Genomic DNA, 17,893 nt, shown 5'->3' on the forward strand with positions numbered 1-17,893 from the left:
GATTCCCAAAACACCATACACATGACCTAGGGCAGTGGTTGACAAACTGCGGCTCGCGAGCCACATGCTGCTCTTTGGCCCCTTGAGTGTGGCTCTTCCACAAAATACCACGGCCTGGGCGAGTCTATTTTGAAGAAGTGGCGTTAGAAGAAGTTTAAGTTTAAAAAATTTGGCTCTCAAAAGAAATTTCAATCGTTGTACTGTTGATATTTGGCTCTGCTGACTAATGAGTTTGCCGACCACTGACCTAGGGAATGTGGACTGCTTACCTCTCTTCCCTTCCCAACACGTACAGACACACAAAAAGTCTTAGTAATTGTATTCAGCTTTCAAAAAAAAACAAAACAACTCTGGTAGCTTATCCCAAACCACTTTGGTTTGTGGGTATTTATTGGAGGGTCAGGGGACATATTCATCAACTGTGTAATATCTGTATTTTTTTTTACCTTACTTTTATATTGCTATTTTTACTTTTTTTCTTCTTTCCCTAGACCAGCTAACTGCCCATGGAAATCCCTGATAATTAAGTTTCTTTGCACAAAAATAGAGGTGTCTGCCTTGAAGGCATGGAATGCTTTCCTCTACCTCCCTGAGATAGATACCACACTTCCTACAACTCCAGTTTAATCATTTTACCAATTGGAGAGGGAACACTCCCATTCTTTGAGTAGATCACTTCCTTTCTCTGAACACCATTTCTCCTTTGCAATTAATGATTCAGGAAATCATTTTTCATGGCTACAGTTACTTATTATTTCCTATGACTGAGTGGCATATCCCGAGATAGCACATCATTAGGAATCAGAGAGTAACCTTCACCGAAGCTAAGGTCACATTCCTCAGTTTCAGACAGGGCTCCTGGTTATGAAAGCAGTCTGATTCACTGTGGGGATGGGATGGGATCCACCCTGACTCTACACTGGAAAAACTGTTACCAGCTGGTCCTCTACATGTGATAACAATGCTGACGATGACAATAACAGTGGTTCCATAGCTGCATAGAGATGCTATATCTTTCATTCCAAACCCCTTCCCCACCCCAGACTGGATGGTAAAGCAGGAACATCTTTTAAGGCCGATGTTCATTAGTAAATGAATATCTAGTAATAGATGCCACCGAAGGAGGAATGTAGGACCATGTTGTGAGACCATGTCATTACTTTGGATACTTTCAGCACCTCTAAAATTTTTTTGTGTGTTTTTTCAATTATTAATACCTTCTTCGAATCCTTAAGTCAGAGCCTTTGTGGATATTAGCACATGAAGCCAACATCCTGGGGTAGTTAGAAGAAACCCCATTTTGCAGATGAGAAAACAGAGACCGATATCAATTAAACAGCTTGCTTGAAGTCACCCAGATAATTGAGAGACAGAGGTGTTTTTGCAAACCCAGGTCTGGTTCCTCTGATTCCAAAGTCCAACCTCTTAAACACTGGTTCATGGGTCGATGCTCAACTCACTGAGCCACACCGGCCAGGCAAGGGCAAGGCCATTTTCTTTCAGAGCCAGCGGCCTGGTCCGGCTGCCCTGCTGCAGGAGCGGGAGTCATGGCTCAGAGGCGACAAGCACAGGGCTTTGGCATCCAGCTCCTACAGCTGCCAGAGAGCATTAAACAAAGTGACTGAAAGCAAAGGAAAGGCAACAACAAAAATGCCAGCAGCAGCAGCAAGAGGCAGGGCCCAATTACTACTGGTTGAAGTGTGAGGAAAATTAAAGCTGGTGATGGTTCAAGGTTATGTTGAAATTCCAAAGCAGTGGGCTTGCATAACCATGAAACATGGAAATTAAAGTATTACTGATGTTCACACTGTTTATTTCAGGACCTCGCTTTCCGTCCTACTTTGTCTCAACAAGCCTCAGTCCAGTCACACGCTAACCACCACAGAGAAAGGGGAAAAAATGGAGATGGCATGTGTGTGTGTATTTAAAAAATATACATAAATTAAGAATAGGAAAAATATCTGGCAATGCCCATTCATATTATGTGAAAATGAAGCAAACGGCCATCATTAGCAGATCCCAACAACTTTAAAATATTTTTCTTTTTCTTTTTTTAAATATATTGTATTGATTTTTTACAGAGAGGAAGGGAGAGGGATAGAGAATTAGAAACATCGATGAGAGAGAAACATCGATCAGCTGCCTCCTGCACACTCCCTACTGAGTATGTGCCCGCAAGCAAGGTACATGCCCTTGACCGGAATCAGGCCAATGCTCTATCCACTGAGCCAAACTGGTTAGGGCTTTAAAACATTTTTCAGGCAATGGGTTTCTGAATTCATCTGCCAAAGCAGTGATAAGTTCTGAACCGTCCACAATAACAATGAATATATTTATGGAGCATTTCTTATGTTCCAGACAGACACAGAAACAGTGAGCCCTCATAATAACCTTACAAAGAAAGCATAATTATCACCATTTGGTAGTGGAGGGCAAGGAACTTACCAAACTGGAATAACTGGGCCCAGAAACAAAGGTACAAAGAAGAACAAACAAGATTTGAACCCCCAGAAACAAAGGTACAAAGAAGAACAGACAAGATCTGAACCCCAGCCTGACCCTCTGACGGGAAAGCCAGAGCTCTAAGTCACATATAATGTCTCCCCATGTACTGCTGCCCTCTAGCTAATACTACCCACCTCACCTTGTCCAGCCCTTCCCTCCCCTTAGCACTCCTTACAGTTCCATAAATGCTACATATGTGTTGATGACTAACTGCCCAGCTTTATTTTTCAGATTAAAGACTTTAAGTTACCAAAGCAGAAGCAACCCCAACTCACCCTCGTGCATATCTGATGAGAATGCCAGCAATGTTTGTTTCCCTTTTCCAAGCAGAGTGACCCCACAAACTCCCAACTTAAGCTCCCGTTCACAGTGCTTACTTGTCAATTGTAGATGGAAAATAAAACATCTTATATCTGTATACTGAAATTTGATTTCATTGGGTTCCCTTAACCCAAAGGACAGGACAAAAATGACTGTCCCTCTCCATCACAGACAACGTGGGGAGGGTCTGAGAGTGTGACAAAGGGTAGATATTTTTTATGCCTCTTCCTTTCAGGATATGGATAAAAGACCATAAAATTAAATCCAGAAAAATACTGCCCTTAAGTAATATGATCACTTAAAAAATAATCAGGAATTTTGTAAAGATTTGCTAAAATGAAAAATGTAAGTAAGTTCATTGGAAAATTTATACAAATTTCAGAGTTCAGTCTGAATAAACAATATTTGTGGAAATTTTTATACTTTCTGATCAACTGACAAAGATTGTAGAAAAGAGTTTTGTGCCAGAGATAACACTAAATGTTCACCACCTTTGTTTCCTATTCCTCATTCCTGAAAAATGAAAACTGTATTTTTCAACCCCTTGAAGGCAGGTGATGGCAAATAAATTTGAGTTCTAGCAAATAAACTGTACATAGAAGAGGTGCTTTTCAGAAAAGTGCCCCCTTATAAACTGTGAATGATTATTTTATTCATCATTGATTTTCCTAACCTGAGTACCATACCTTTCCGCCCACCAAGTCCCCTGAGAGACCCTAAAATTTTTTCCTCACCATTTAAATTATTCTAGACATTTTATCTCTCCACTTTATACTGTTTAAGACTTAAAACTTTTAGCCAATCTAGTTAGTCCTTTGTATAAGCATTTTGTTTTATTACGGAACAGTGCCTGCCTGCTTTCCCTCTCTATAACCTAGGTGTCCTCCTTCCAATTGAAGGAGCCCGGTTAATATAGCCAATGTTATTTCAAACAATCCAGCATCACTAGACTAGTAATGACATATCTTTCACTGATAACTTTTATTCATTTACTAGTAAACGATTCAGCTCCTACCATCTACAAACCCACTGTTTTACTCCTCTCTTCAATAGACGGAGGTAAGGGGCCACCTCTGTTCACATCTTCAAACTGTTAGTGAATAAAACACACCCAGTGTCTAGAAAATGACACAACATTGTCCATCCTTACACACTGGCATCATATACTTTAACTTATAAAAAAATTCTCACAGGCAAGTTGGGGATTTGGTCATCGCCCAGAGTCTCTGATGGGTTCAGAGCCTCAGTTCTCCATTCTTCACTAGCTTCCTGCCATGTAAGATGGACAGAGACTTTGCTCCCGTTGATCTCCTCTCTCTCTTTCCATTCTTCCATTTTCTCCATGTCCTTTCTAGTTCTCAGCCCTGTGGTCAGTCCCCTTTTCTCTGGTTGGTTGTCAGCTCTGCTCCCCATGGCTCCCTACTGGTTATTACAGTGGAAGAGAAAGAAAGCGATTCTGCCCTTGGGGAGTGGGACCAGTGAGACAGTTCTTTCCCGCTGCCTAGGCCAGTGGTCGGCAAACTCATTAGTCAACAGAGCCAAATATCAACAGTACAACGATTGAAATTTCTTTTGAGAGCCACATTTTTTAAACTTAAACTTCTTCTAACGTCACTTCTTCAAAATAGACATGCCCAAGCCGTGGTATTTTGTGGAAGAGCCACACTCAAGGGGCCAAAGAACCACATGTGGCTCGTGAGCTGTGGTTGGCCGACCACTGGCCTAGGCTCATTATTCCGCTGGCATTGTGCAGGAATCTGCACCCTGCTCATAGTCTCGCGTGGGGTGTGTTCCAAGCTGATGGAAGAGAGGAGAATAAGCCAAAACCAAAAGCACTGTGACTCCTACCCCAGGGAAGGCACAAGGTACAGCTGAACAATGGTGAATGCAGACTCAGCTTAGTGGGAAGCCAGGCGTATATACAAATAATCCTATATAATAAAAGCCTAATATGCAAATCAACTGAACGGTGGACCATATGGCCGAAAAACCGATCGTTGTGATGTGCTAACCACCAGGGGGCAGATGCTCAATGTAGGAGCTGCCCCCAGCCCACAGACCCCAGGCCGGCCAAGGTGGGTGCCAGCGGGGGCCCCCAAATCGCCCTGCCAGTCACCCTGCAAAGGGAGGCAACTGGCGGTGGAGGCAGGTGGTGGGGCCGGCAAACAGGCAGTGCCAGGCCAGCCAAGGCAGGTGCCAGTTGGGGTGTCTCCCCACAGATCAGCTCTGATCAGCGGCCAGACCTAGGGACCCTACCCATGCACGAATTTTGTGCACTGGGCCTCTAGTTTTAACATGATTTGGAATTGATCACGGCAGCAATATTTACACCATAATCAATTCAAGTACCTGGTAAGAAGTAGCTCTGCTACTCTGCCTTGAGGGTTTCAAGCAAGTTTTTAACACAAGGTATGACATTTGGATTGAATCTCACCTGTAGCCCTCAGCATAAGCCGTTTTTATTTCTGCCTGGAGCATCCATGCCCCAACTCTCTCATTGCATGACTGACAACTATGCAGGTGTTAATCTAAGTGATTACTAATTACAGAAATCTTCATGTTCACGCCTTCTGTGATGATAAACTCTACATTCACTATCATAGCACCCTCATTTATTTGCCTGTTTTCCCATCTTGAATGTAAACTCCATGAGGACAGGAATCTGAGACTTATTCAGTATAATATTCCCTGGGACTCGTCTCATGTCTACTGCATAGCAGCAGTTATTGACTAAGTAAAGTGTAGCACAGTTACTTGTTTGTAGTCTAGCACCTCCATTAGATGGGGAAACCTCTAAATGAACCCTGCTGTATTCATTTTGCAATTTCTTTTTTTGTATGGCGATCTCTCCTGCCCTCTCACACTTGGTAGGAGCTAACAAGCTCTTTTTGCATAAGTGAATAAATATACAGATGGTTACACATTCTCCCTTATATCCACTGCTTTTGTTGGAAGGAAGGTAAAGAAATTCTAGGCTGAAAAAAAATTTTTTTAATTTAAAAAGTGTAAGAAAAAAACTAAGTTGGGCTACTTCAAGTTGAGCAAAATAGTTCTTCCATCTCACAGGAAGAAAAACAAAGAAAACCTCTGGGACCGCTTTGTACATCTATTTTGGGACAAAATAGTGACAAGATGAAATATTCAAGAATGTGACCACTAAATAGAAACCCTGTTGAAAAATGTTTTGATTTTCCTCCTTGGGCACATCTTGGTAGGTTAGCAGTTTACAAGGGACCAGAGATGACATTCCCTCCCTGCCAATATTCAGTACATTCCCTTTGCCCCAAATGTGGCAAACATCTTGAATTTATTCCTTGATGTCCCAAATTCAAGATGATTTTGTGAGGTTCTTTGAGTGGCAAGGCTACTAGCCTGAAGCTGACTCGGAACCAATGGAAGTATAAACTTTTAAGATGAAGCGCTGTCTGCTTTAAATATAGTTCTTTACAGTAATTATTATAGCAAGTACCCGGTGCAGCACAATTCTTGAACTAGTGGGGGTCTGAAGTTATGAGATGAACTAAACATGATATAGAAAAACAGTCAATACCCACAGTGCAAGCTTTGTAAAGCATTACGGAAGCACGCGAAAAAGCAGAAGTCATTTCAGGATAATGCCAAGGTCTAACGCAACAGGCCTAGAGAAAAGATTGGCCATTGGAGATAACAGAGTCAGATTAAAAATTCTGTCTACCTTAATCACATGACCCACTATGGTTGAACACTCACGCTATCCCCATCACCAGGGCAGTTATAATTTATTGTATGTACTGGCTCAGATATTCACCCACCCAAACTCAGAGTTCCTTGAGAGTTAGGATCAAGTCTTTGAATCCCAACACCTCACATAGTAACATAACTGTGGCACGTAATGCAGGTTCAATCAACCTTGTCAAATAATTAATTGGCTAGTTGAACAATTCATTCAAAGTGTTGAACATTATGCAAATGTAAATAGCTCCATGAAGAGGCTACCTCTGTTCTGACTCCAGAGCACCAAAAACATTCAATAAGCTTTCACTTATGGGCAAGTATGGTCACTCATGTCTGTGTAGGGTACACACGGTCTCTACAGACAAAATTTTATCAACACAGTGAATGTCCTGCAAGTATCTCAAGGATGCTTAGGGCTGCAGGAAGTACCCAAGGGGCTATTTAATTCACATTCTCACATCTTGGTTACTGAAGAGCAGGAGCTTTCTTTGTGCCCAGATCCTCCCACTGCTTGTCTGTTTTACTGGTGACAGTGAACTTCAGGAACAAGCAGTGGTAGGTATCGCTTCCATGATGAACAGAAGAGTAAGAAATAGAGTTTTTCAGCCTCCGACCAATAAACAAAGCTTACTTATTCGGGATGGAATTTTATTTGCACGTCAAGATCTATCGAGCCAGGATATTAGGGCCATGAGAGAAAAGGAGAAAAAAATAAAATAAATCCCAACCACCACCACACTGGCAACAAAACACATTTTCACAGGTTAGCCGTAAAGCAAGGCATTCTTCCTTCTTGCCTTAAATTTTGGGCACCACCAACGGACAATTTGCTGAAGGACTAGAAGGGAAGAGTGGAGGGGACAATGACAGTATGTGGGTGGGGTGACCATAAACACTGGAGGAGGCTGCGTGCTGCTAGATGCTACTCAGAGGCCTGATATTTCAAGGAGCCCAGCAGCAGGGTTCCCTGCCTGTTTGCTTCCTGGGTCTGTTTCTCTCTTTCCTTTTTATTGAAAGGCATATTTTCCTATCCATTAAGATTTATGGTTTTCTGCCAACTACTTCGCTGGAACAAGTTTCCCCTTTAACTTAACAACGCACCTATTAGACTGTAATGTACCCATAAAAACTTCTCTTCAGATAGTGCTCACAAAATGCATTTCTTTAGGGCTCGAGACGGATAGAAATATAGTCTAATGAAATTTGGAACCAAGTAGCTCCCACTTGTTTACTAGGTGAATATGTTGGGCCATCGTCATATCACGAGAAAGTCACATTCAATGAAGTCAACATCTCCAAGTTCTAACAACCACAAGATCTAAGGGTTTTCGAGAACAATAAGACTGTCACAATTTTTTTCTGGCTCATTATATCCTCTGTATGGCTTACCCTTTAGCTGGGCTCCAAGAAGTTTTCATCTTCATTTTCCCATCGTTGCCAGACCCATGGACTTCGTGGCATTTGCCATAGCACACTGAAAAAAAAAAGGGGGGGGGGAGATTTAAAAAGAGAGAAAATTTCTTAATCATGCTTTCATAACTTTTAGTGAACAGTTGGTTTAAATTTCCAAATAACTCTTTTCCAAAGGACAGAATCAAAACACATGCAAAAAATAAAAGTCTAAATAAAGCACAATAAATTATTTCACTGCTAAGGGATTAGATTTCAAAGAGAGAAGTACACATAAGGATATGAGAGTGGACTATATTGGATCTCTGGGAATTGCTGTCAGATATTGATGAAAACAGAGAGACTGTAGGAGATCAGATAAAAGAGAGAAATGATTACATTTGGAAGAACAATGTGAAATTCGTGGCCAACAGAGATTTCACATGTAAGCTAATAGCAATCCACGAAAGGAAAAAGTTGGAGCGAGTCCCACATCTTTAACCACATTTACAATCATTCAGCATCTGTAAAAATTTCTACATAGCATTTTTCCTCATTTCAAAATTTGCAAAATACATATTTAATAGGTTTAGCATGTCAGTCGGTAATTTCGTCCACGGGTAGTGAAAAGCGTGTGTGTGTGTGTGTGTGTGTGTGTGTGTGTGTGTGTGTGTGTGTGTGTGTTTTCAAATGAGTTGGGTTTTGCTGCCCTTTCGGCTCTGCCCCCAGCCAGCTGCAATCACAGGCTGGGTCACAGCCCAGAGATGCTGTAAACAACGTGTTCTGTACATCTCAGCATCCACGCTGGTGAGAAGACGCAGTGTCTTCTGCTTTCATCTTCTCTCTCCCAAGATTCACACTCCCTCCATCTGGGCCACAGAGAGTCAATTTTCAACTCGCTTGCTGTCCCCCTTCTCTTCCCCATTATCACCAAAGAGCAACTGGTGGCGTAAAGGTTTTCCTCTCTGACAGAGGGGTATTGACCGTTATGTTGGAAATGATCAAAGATTACTCAAACTGAAACAAAACTTGAGGGATAAAAATGGAAAAGCCAGCTGGGGCAGTAACTGGGAGATGGAGTCGGGTCAGCCCTCCAGAGGCGGGTGGTCCCGTCTGCTTGGCAATGATGTCATCATCTCGAGATAACCTGAAGTGGTCCCAGCGTGAGCAGCCAGTAGTCTGGTTCATTTCAGCTACATAGATGTGACTTCATTACATGATGCAAGCTTTCCAAATTGCTCCCAGTTGCATTCTGTCCTTTATTCCTATCCCCTAGTTGTCTGCATGTGAATCAAGTGCACAATTAAAAATATATATATAGTAGATATCAAAGGCATGTTAGAATAGCATCCTGAACCAATTAATTAATAGTATGGACCCTACTCTCATATCTGAGGGTGTGTTACAGCACAGATTTGCTTCAGGAGGGAGCATGGACACCCCAATTATGGGTCATGAGCTCCTCCATTATTGCTGATTGGTTTTGGATTGGAAACTTTTCCTATCTTGGTGGGCAACTGAAAAAGAAATACAAAAAGAAACTTGTTCATGAAAACCTCTCCATGCTACCCCAATTTTACTATAATTTATAAGCCCTACACTGATTGGACATCAAAACTTTGTTCGGTGTTACAGAAAGGGGGGTTCGGAAAGCTTTTGCAGCCTGCTCATGTCATCTGCCATCTCTGACACCTCCATATTTACTCCGTGTGTATGTGACTCTCTAGTCCAGAACATTCAGAACAGAGAAACTATGGCTTGCAGTTGAATTACAAAAAGAATGATGCGTCTATGGTGGAACATGGAGTTTAAGAAGGGGGTGTATTTTCTCCATTTGCTTTTTCAGATACGAAGTCTGCCCAGTTCCATTGCAAGTAGAAAACGTAGCTAACAGTCCCGCCGCATTCTTAGAGAATTCATATCTGTTGGGACTTTTCAACAATATCCCTGCGACAGATTCTTGAATTTGCTTCAATCTTGATTACAGTCTACACAATGAACAAAAAGTATTTCTACACAATGGCAAATCCTAGCTGAAAATAACATTGTTTTAGTTTAGGGGGAAACTTTTTTTTTTCAATAAAGCCTCCCACTTTGTATTTTGAAAGAAAAAAAATATGCTCTGGAGAGAACTGGTGTCTTCTTCATAACAAATTATATTTTCATCTGGGACAATGTAGGTGGCACAATGACGAAGATATGGGCAGAGCAGCCTCTTAGTTACATGTCATGCATGTCTGTGATGGATGGATGTCTAGCTCTTTGGGTGTTTTTCCTTCTCCAAGTCTCTCATCACATTCTAGTTTCCAGGAATCCAACAGTCTAGCATTGTGGTTGGTGGAGGTCCTCGGAGGGGAGACCCCAATCAATCCCTTAGTAGCTGTGAGCTTGGCAAGTTACTCAGCCTTCCTGAGCCTCAGTTTCCTTATCTATACAAAGTAGTGACAACAATTCTTCCAAAATTGTTGTGGAATTGAGACAACGTGTAGAAGTGCTTCACTCACTGCCAAAAATATGGTAACTGCACTATATTTAATATTACATTGGCAAAGTTTTTAGAATAAGAGAATGATTTTCTGGGGCTTTTGGCATTCTGGCTATGAAAACAACAACACACAGCCTTTTAAAACGAGGAAACCCCTTTTCCTCACCCCAGGACAACACCCTCAGCCAACCAGTTTGTAGTTACTGACCTCTTCCTACACCAGGTCAATGGGTTATTACTCTTCTATCAAGTACATTCAACCTGCTCTCTCCTCTGAAACCCACCCACCCACCCCTCAGTGGTCTGAGCACTCCATACCCTCATGGGCAGGGCTTTATTCCAATGTTTCGTTTTATTTTCACTCTACCCTTATGACCACTCCTCGAATCCAAGTTTATTATCACAGAACTATTATTGTTGCACATCAAATTCCAAAGAAAAACAGCATCAGGCGATTTCGTTTCACTTGACGTATTATCAAACAATAAAAGACACGGGTCTAATCAAACACGTGTCCTCAGTCTGAGAAGACATGCCCCCAGGTTGACCTGCAAATTTGGTTTCATAGCACCGGCTCCTCTAAGAAAAAGAAACAAAATAAGAACAGAACGTTCCCGCTGATCACCTCTGAAGAACCTCCCTCATGTGGTGGAGATGTGTTCAACTATAAGAGTTTTTTTTTAAATGGGTCTTTTTAGTGGGTTTCTTATTCATAATTTGTCTGGTTTTATTCACTTTAACAATGAACTAGATGGAAATATTCAGCTTTCAAAGTTCATAGGTATCAGTTTTCTATTCCTATATAAAAAACTACTCCAAATCTCAGTGACTTAAAGGGGGACCATTTTTTTAAAGTATATTTTTATTGATTTTTTTTTTTTTTACAGAGAGGAAGGGAGAGGTATAGAGAGTTAGAAACATCGATGAGAGAAATACATTGATCAGCTGCCTCCTGCACACCCCCTACTGGGGATGTGCCCACAACCAAGGTACATGCCCTTGACTGGAATCGAACCTGGGATCCTTCAGTCTTCAGGCCAACGCTCTATCCACTGAGCCAAACTGGTCAGGGCAAGGGGGACCATTTTATTCCTCTTATTTGCTCATTATTCTACTAGAAGCCCGGTGCACGAAATTCGTGCACGGCGGCGGGTTGTCCCTCAGCCCAGCCTGTACCCTCTCCAATCTGGGACATCCCTCTCACAATCCAGGACTGCTGGCTCCCAACTGCTTGCCTGTCTGCCTTCCTGATTGCCCCCAACCGCTTCTGCCTGCCAGCCTGATCACCCCCTAACCACTCTGCTGCCAGCCTGGTTGATGCTTAACTGCTCCCCTGCCAGCCTGTTTGCCCCCAACTTCCCTCCTCTGCCAGCCTGGTCACCCCTAACTGCCCTCTCCTGCAGGGTTGATCACCTCCAACTGCCCTCCCTTGCAAGCCTGGTCCCTCTCAACTGCCCTCCCTTGCAGGCTGGGTGCCTCCCAACTGCCCTCTCCTGCTGGCCATCTTGTAGTGGCCATCTTGTGTCCACATGGGGGCAGGATCTTTGACCACATGGGGGCAGCTATATTGTGTGTTGCAGTGATGATCAATCTGTATATTACTCTTTTATTAGATAAGATAGAGGCCTGGTGCACAGGTGGGGGCCAGCTGGTTTGCCCTGAAGGGTGTCAGGGATCAGGGTGGAGGTTCCCTTGGGGCATGGGGCGGCCTGAGCAAGGGGCCTGTGGTGGTTTGCAGGCCGGCCACGCTCCCTGGCAACGCAAGCGGAGGCCCTGGTATCTGGAATTTATTTTCCTTCTACAATTGAAACTTTGTAGCCTGGAGCGGAGCCAAGCCTGCTGCTCCCTCTGGTGTGGCAGCCATCTCTGTGGCAGTTAATTCACCTTCTACAATTGAAACTTTGTAGCCTTAAGCGGTTGGGCCCGGCCAGGGTGTGCGGAAAGCTTTGCTTCCCCTGTTGCCGCCGGCAACCCTGGCCTGCTCTCTCAAGCTCCATTCTGCCGCCATTTGTTTGAATTTGTTTACCTTCTATAATTGAAACTTTGTAGCTTGAGTGGAGGCTTAGGCCTGCAATGGCTATGGAAAGCTTGGCTTGCTCTGTTACCTGGGAAACCTTGCTCACTGTGGCTGTAGCCATCTTGGATTGGGGTTAATTTGCATACTCGTTCTGATTGGCTGATGGGCGTGGCTTGGCTGGTGGGTGTGGCTTATGTAGCGGAGTGATGGTTAATTTGCATATTACCATTTTATTAGAGAGGATAGGTCAATCATGTGGGCTGGGTTCAGCTGGGAAGTTCTGCTGATGTCACCTGGGGGCTTTGTGTACTGATGTGGCCTCACTTGTACCTCTGGAAATGGGTGGTCATAGTCAGCAGGATAGTCTGGGCTGGTGGCAAGGCCCCCAACGCTCAAGAGTAGAAGCTGCAAAACCTCTAGGGACAGGTTCACGAGCCACCATTTCTGCTGCATCTGTTGGTTAAGGCAAATCATGTGACCAAGCCCAGAGTCATGCATACACAGAGAGGAATTATTGCAGCCAGGTTGAAAATAATCTACCACACCACATAAACCTTTAGGGGAGTAAATTAAGCCATAAACCTCATCTTCCTGATTTGTTTAGCTGACTTTCTTTTAGTCTATACTTGGTGTTGGGTGCCAGTGATACAAGAGGAATAAATAGGATGTCCCCAAAAAATGTATATACACACTTTTAATACATTTCATTTTCAAAATTGAGCTATCAGCTATTAAAGTGTGTAGCTATTTGGGGGGGACACCCTATATATGGCTGATGCACTAAGAAATTTCATCTCTGGGTGGTGAGCAGCTCAATGACCCTGTGATGTGGTTACTTGTGATTGGCTGAACTGATGAATCTGGTCAGGTGACCCAGAGATGTGTGCCGCCCATCACAACACAGACTGGACAGGAAAGCTTCTGTATGTTGTTTATAAACCTAACCTCATTACAACAAATTCATAGAAACAAGCAAGTCCTGAAATTTTTTTTTTTTTTTGCTTAGACCAAGTTAATTATCACACTTAAATGATAGCACTGGTTTTTGATTCCCATTTGAGGCAGATTAGGGTAGTGGTTAAGAGCTTGGCCATGGAAAATCATCATCATCATCATCATCATCATCATCATCATCATCATCATCTCAATATCCTCACTCTAAAATAGAGGCTATACTATAATCATGCAATTATATTGTGAAATATAGAAAAGAAAATGGACAGTGTCAAAAATCTTAGTTTTCATACATAACAGTGTGTGTGTGTGTGTTTTTTTTTTACAACTAAGAAAGAAAAGGAACCTTCTTTATAAAATGTTTGAGTAAAGATCCAACATTTAAATTCACTCAAGTGTCCACAGTTTCTGTTTTGCCCTCTGCCCTTAAAGGATTTTAGAAAACTAAACAAACATTACTACAAGGAGATTGCAGATGTAGCATACTGGTTTAAATTAGGAATCCACTTTCTTTCCTTGAAACCCTTTTCTTACCAGACACAACATAAAGTGTGTGTGTGTGTGTGTGTGTGTGTGTGTGTGTGTGTGTTCACTAGGATGGTAGCAAATAACTCTAGATTTTCTTTCTTTCTGATAAAAACTCAGCTTTTTGTAATGGATTTTTTTTAGTCCCTCACTCCCCAGGAGGTATTGAGCATGGGATAATGGGAAGAAAGAACACCTACTTGACATACCCTGAATTCATTCCAGCGTGAGGCTCCGCTAATCCAGAGTCCAGCACCAACATTCATGATGTCAGAAGGAAAGCCCTCTTTCTGTGTTTTCAGTACAGATGTTGTTCCAGGAGCCTTGTATTTAGGGCCAAATTCCCAGGTTTTTTAAAAAAAAATTAGTTTTCATCTATTGCAAAGTTGTGAGGCAGTACCACTCGAATAAGTAAACATCTCTCTTTACTCAAGGTCACTATCAACCAAGGCCAGAAAATTCCTGTAGCTGACCATGCCTGACCTTAAGTTGTGATTGTTAGATTGGGTGGGTTATGTCATCACTCGAGCATTATTTAAGTATGTTTCTCCTTTTAATTCAATTTCCTGTTTTGTTTTCTCGAAACCATAAATTGTCTCTTAAGAAAGTTTACAAAATGCATATTGTTCTCCCGTGAGACCTGCGCTGTTCTTCGGTTGGGCATCGCCTGCCAGATGACTTTTTTTAAAAAAAAGTTTTCCTTTTACTGGTTTTGCATAATGGTTGCAACAATTCCCAAGTAATGAAAAAAGAATGAAGAATGCATGTCCTTTCCAGCACACAGCCACAATGTTAATGTTCAAACAAAGCAAAATAAAACAAAACAAAAACCCACCCTAATAGTGATCTGGACACCCAGCCAGCCTCCCCTCAGCTCCCTTATTGGAATTCAAGATGTTTCCTATCTTTTCCCCCTCTTACTCAAAATAAGCTATTTGTGCTCGAAGAAAATGTGTCATGGAGGACATATGTGGTAATGTTCGTGGGGTCTGGGCTGGGCCCTATAGGGCTCCCCTAACCAACTAGCGTAGAATTCTTGGGAGACAAGACTTAACTTCTCTGAGGCTACGTGGTGTCATTTGTAAACCAGGAGTGATGGAGCTTACTTCATGGGATTGACTTGAAGATAAAAGAGAATTCAGGTGCCAGTGCCTCACAGAGTGTGAGTTGAAGCTAAACACGAATCTGTTGTCTATTCCAGGATGACATCATCATTTTCTGCCCTCGAGGCACAGTGGGTAGACTGAGTGTGGGGAAGGACACTGAGACGGGCAGTGATGAAAGGCAAGCACGCTGGGGAAACACTGATGGACACAGTATCAGATGCCACCCTGCTAGAAGCCACGAAGGATAATGTATATGTATAACGCTGGGTCTTCATTCATTTTTGTATCTACAGCAGCACAAAATAGGCACTAATTATTGTTGCGCAATATTTTATTGTCCACACATGTATTACTGGGCACAGTAACCTATGATAGAAGTCCGTAAACTGTAGTTTGTGGGCCAAATCTGGCGCACTGTCTGTTTTTGTAAGTAAAGTTTTATTGGGACAGAGCCACAGCCATTTATTGACGTATCATTTATGCCAGGTTTGTGTTACAATGGAGAGTTAAGCATTTACAGGGGGAGTCTCCTTATGATCCACAAAGCCAAAAACAGAGTTTCTATTTAGCCCTGGCCCTGAGTAGAAATGTTATCACACTCTGGCCTATGGAATTAAGTTACCTATTCACTCCTGTCTGAACAGAAGGCCTCCTGATGAGCCCCCTAATGCAGGTGCCATGCAACTCTTTGAGGATTATGTTTTCATGCAATTGCTTCATTTTCCCATGGATATTATTGGCTTACTGCTTTTTAAAAAGAGAACCTGCTGATTTTATTGAAAAAGGGAAAAAAGGTGAAGGGATTAAGAAGTACAAATCAGCAGTTACAAAATAGTCACAGGGATATAAAAGTACAGCACAGGGAATATAGTCAATAATATTGTCATGACTATGTATGGCGCCAGGTGGGCACTAGACTTAGCGGGGGAACACTTTGTAAGTTGTAAAATGTCTAACCACCATGCTGTACACCTGAAACCAATATAATATTGAATGTCACCCGTAAGTGAAAAGAAAGAGAGCCTATGATGTGAAGAGACATTCTACCAACCCCAGCAGGCATCCCGGGAAGATGAATGAAGGAAGGGTACCGTAATGCAGAGGATGACCAGGGGTCCTGGAGTCGGCCTCTCCATGCTGACTGTCAGTAGTCTGGCAACAATGGGGTCACCACGGATGACAAATAGATACCACTGACTTCATGTTCATTCACAGCCCTTCCCTGGGTCTGTGTCTACATGGATAACGTCACCACATAGAGATATTGGACAACTAGAGGCCTGATGCACGAAATTCATGCAAGGGGCTTGGCCCTTGCAGCCCAGGCTTCATCCAGAAGGTCATATGGATAGTCGTTCTGCTGTCCAGTCTAATTAGCATATTAGCTCTTCATTATATAGGATGATGTGGCAAAAGAGACAGCTTGGTGGAAACCTGAGCTGTAGATTAGAGCCCTCGTACTACCATTCATTCTACATCAGGGCTGACACCCCTGCTTGGGGCAGAACACTGTGAACATGAGTCCCTAATTCTCCACGGACACCTCCTGGATGCTGGAACACATTTGCAGCTGTGGCCGGCTGACCCTAAGGAGGAGCTAACGCAATCCGTAATCGACTTGGGGTCCTCTCCTCTCTCTCTGGCAGCTTCTTCTACTGTACTTACTGTTCTAAACAGGCCAACTTGGCATGGATTTTTGACTATCTCTGCAAAATCCATTTGAATCCATCTCTTCGACTACTACCATCAACCTGGAGTGAGGCAAAGAAAACATCAGGCCAAGGAGTGTGGAAACCACTGCACTTACAACTACATCCTTTGCTTATTTATTTCAAGCAGGAGGCCACACAGATGCTGAAAAGCAGCAGCAGACTCCTGCAACAAGATTTCAGTTCCATCTGGCTAAAGGGTCCTCCTTGATGGTCAACCCCTAGCCGTAGTACTCCTCCATCTTGAAGGATCTCCAAACCGTCCATGCCCAGGAGAGTTGTCCATGTTGAAAGACTGCAGGATGGGACCTCCTCTAACCATCGCCAGCAAGTTCAGGCTGAAGTTCCACTTGGGCCAAGCCTGCGTGGCGGACTCCCCTGTAGCTCTTGGTTCTGTGCCAGCAGGCTCTCAACACACGGGGCTCCGATGAAGTTCCGCATGTGGAAAGGGCTGCAGCCTGAAGCCTGTGTGTTTGTAATGGAAACACAGCAGTGACCCCGTGATCCAGGTCTGTATCTGTGCTGCCATAAAATGTGTTTCTCTAAACAGAGCAGCACAAGTGCCCGTGATGGGTGGGGGTGGGAGGTTCTGTTAAAGGCTCCCTCAGGTAGGGAGGTCGCAGAGCCTCCTAAGAAGAAAACCATGCATGTAAGGAGGGCTTTGAAGGTTCGCAAAAGTACTTTCACATTGAGGATTCTGAGGACAAGCCTCTGGAGTGGGGAAGGCAAGCAATCTTTTTTATTTTTTTTAAAGAATTTTTATTGATTTCTAGAGAGGAAGGGAGAGGGAGAGAGAGAAACATCGATGTGAGAGCAAAACTTTAATCGGCTGCCCCTTGTACACTCCCTACTGGGGATCCAGCCTGCCATCTGGGCATGTGTCCTGACCAGGAATTGAACCGGCAACCCTTTGGTGCACGGGACAATGCCCAACCAACTGAGCCACACCAGCCAGGGAAAGGCAAGCATTCTTTCCCTCCTTTTAGACATGAAGCAACTACAACAGAGAAGGAGAAAGTCTTCCTCAAGGTTCATTAGAGACTCCGTCAGAATCACAGCTAACGTCCTTTGATATCTGGTTCTATGTTCTTCCTAATTAATTATTCTCTGACCCTTGTTTCTGTAAGACTGTAAACTAGCATAGATATTCAAACACAACACTTGTCAG

General features: G+C 43.1%; 1 long non-coding RNA gene across 3 annotated transcripts in view; it reads right to left on the reverse strand.

Annotated features, from left to right (window-relative positions):
- The window catches only part of LOC307094531, a 503,912-nt gene that overhangs the window by 408,324 nt on the left and 77,695 nt on the right, over positions 1 to 17,893 (reverse strand). For all 3 annotated transcript variants that reach the window (XR_013813081.1, XR_013813082.1, XR_013813083.1), the window contains exon 3: positions 7,930 to 8,014. This is a non-coding gene — a long non-coding RNA (uncharacterized lncRNA). The remainder of the gene's footprint in view (positions 1 to 7,929; positions 8,015 to 17,893) is intronic.

This window comes from Cnephaeus nilssonii (assembly GCF_951640355.1).
Source record: "Cnephaeus nilssonii genome assembly, chromosome: 23".
NCBI lineage: Eukaryota > Metazoa > Chordata > Mammalia > Chiroptera > Vespertilionidae > Cnephaeus > Cnephaeus nilssonii.